Genomic DNA, 1,783 nt, shown 5'->3' with positions numbered 1-1,783 from the left:
GTTTCCCATTTTGTTAAAATTCATTGCTTTGTTGGAAAAAGGAGAGATTTTGAAAGAGAGAGAGAGAGAGAGAGAGAAAGAAAAAAGAAAAGAAATTTGTCCCTCCTCTTCCCTATATATATAAAATGCTATCATTTTTGTTTTCCCATTTTACTCTCTTCAGCTATTACTTCTTCTGTTACTGTGTTCTGATTTTCTTTTTAAGAGAGAAAAAAACAAATATTACAAAAAAAAAAAGTTGGAAAATGATTTTGTAATGATCATTTTTTTCTCTTCCAATTTTACCTTTTCTAATCTTAATTCCATTTTATAAAAAATTATTTTTGTATACGATTTAAAAAAAAATGAAAAGTAATTTACAATTTCATTTTTTCTTTTTTTTTTAAACAGTTGAAAATATTGATTAGTTAGTATGCTTGGTTTCTTTTTCTTTTAAATATTTAAAATATTGATTACTTAACATCCTTAGTTTTCTTTTAAATATTTAAAAATATTGATTTGTTAGTATGCTTAGTTTTTTTTCTTCTCTTTGAAATTTTAAAATCTTTTTAACCTTATTTTATTCACTAATAATTATTAATTTAGAAGATTATTTTATTCCTTTATCAGTTTTGCTTCATTTTCTAGTGAATAAAATGAATCATATTGTTTTAAGAAGTAAAAATTTTTATTAATTGCTAGTACTGAAAAAAAATATTGAAATTACTACAATGTTTCAATTGATGGAACATTGACATTTCTTTTTTGTTTTTCTTTCTTTTTCTTTTTTTTTTTTCTTTCAATTTAAACTAATATACAGAGATAATAATAAACTTGTCAAATTTGAATATTATTACTTCTCTATCAATTTAATAGATGATAGTTTTGAGTTCATGAATTTTCCGTTTCATATGATAGTGCAACATTGAAATTGTGACAATGCGACTGGTGTGTAGTATCGTAATTGTCCTAATGATATATTTATCTTCGTTTATCATCATTATCATCATCAATTCTAACCTTCTTTTTTGCTACTTCAATTATTATCTCAAACAGAAAAAAAAAAATCAGTTCATATCATTTTTTTTTTTTTTCACTACTTTTATTCAGTAATGTACTTTATCATTAACAAATTGTTATCAGTTATTAATGAATCATAATTTGATTAGAGCATTATACGCTATCATCGTTAGAATATATATGTATATATATATTTCTTTTCGTATTTTAATTTTCATTGGATATTTTGTATATCATTTTCGATTAATTTGATCGATCTCAATTTTATCCAAAAATTGTGCTTTTATCTTTCAAATATTTACGTGTTACACGTTTACGTCCACTTTCACGTCAATACTTTTAGAAGAAGAAAAAAAAGACATTGACTTTAAATGAAATAACGTACAATTTCCAACAATATATGCACAAATATCCTTCGTCCCACCCAATCAGCGTCATTTAACTTTCTGTTATTTCCATTCTTCCTCTTCCGCGACAACCTTTGTTTTGTTCATCCTCTGTTATTGCTGTTGCGGATGACAGTGATGATTGTGGTAATGGTGATGATGATAGCGACGATTAGTGGTAGCGTAGGTGGTAATGATAGTGACCAGATGTGATAGCGATGACGATTGGTCGTGATTAGAATGGCATTGAGGACAAAGAGCTGCGGTAGTGAGTATGGTGATCGATTCTGGTGAAAGTGTCAATGATAAATAATAATAATAATAATAATAATAATAATAATAATAATAATAATAATAATAATAATAATAATAATAATAATAATAATAATAATAATAAT

The sequence above is a fragment of the Loa loa genome (assembly GCF_000183805.2).
Source record: "Loa loa unplaced genomic scaffold supercont3.422, whole genome shotgun sequence".
NCBI lineage: Eukaryota > Metazoa > Nematoda > Chromadorea > Rhabditida > Onchocercidae > Loa > Loa loa.
This window is presented reverse-complemented; position numbering follows the sequence as displayed.